The following is an 820-nucleotide window of genomic DNA, read 5'->3' as shown; positions in this document are numbered from 1 at the left end:
GAATTTCCAGAGAAGTTCTGGAAAGAAAGTACCTGATGGAAGCTCCAGTAGTATTTATATCAAAAAAAGAGAATTTAAGTCCTTCCAGCTGAGCTAAAAACTGGACGTTTGTGTAACTCCTTATTGCCATCCAGCAACAGGAAGATCAGTTTCTCTGTTAGTAGCACTTGTATGTTAATTGCAAAAAAAAAAAAAAAGAATAAAAAAAAAAAAAAAAAAAAAAAAACCCACCTTTTATAAAATGACAAGTTGAAGTGAAAGGGGACAGTGAAAGGCTGTGTGTTCTGGAGAGTGTGACTAGAGGGAAGGCAGCCTTTGGCAGGTCTGTATTGGGTTTGAAAGGACTAGAAAATCCTTGATCTGGAGCGTGCTGTCTGACAAGAACAACGGTTACTGTTTTTAGATATTGTGGGAAATGTTTTTGGCATTTTTCCCTGCTTTATTTCCCTCCTCCCCCTTTTTTAAAAAAAAAAAAAAATTTTATTGTTCATGAAAGCTGCGTCAAAAGTCCTTGTCCTGAGTTGCTAAATGATTCTTAACAACTGTTTGTACCTGACTTGCCGACTGTATAGGAGCCAGTCCTGTTCCTTTCTATTAGTCACTCTTCTTACAGGAAGAAGTTTCAAAATAGCTGGTAACTTTTTTTTTTTTTCTTTTTGAAAATATAAATAATTACTATTTTGTACTGTGTGGTATCTGTTGTCTTCTTTTGTTTGTTTCGTTTTGAAGACTTCCTACTTTAAAACCGGCTCCCAAAAGGTTCCGTTTCGGTCCGCTGCCGTGTACTGATAGTGACGCGCCGTTCCAGGAGCTCAAATGG

Source organism: Charadrius vociferus, unplaced genomic scaffold (assembly GCF_000708025.1).
Source record: "Charadrius vociferus isolate BGI_N301 unplaced genomic scaffold, ASM70802v2 scaffold509, whole genome shotgun sequence".
NCBI classification, from domain to species: domain Eukaryota; kingdom Metazoa; phylum Chordata; class Aves; order Charadriiformes; family Charadriidae; genus Charadrius; species Charadrius vociferus.
This window is presented reverse-complemented; position numbering follows the sequence as displayed.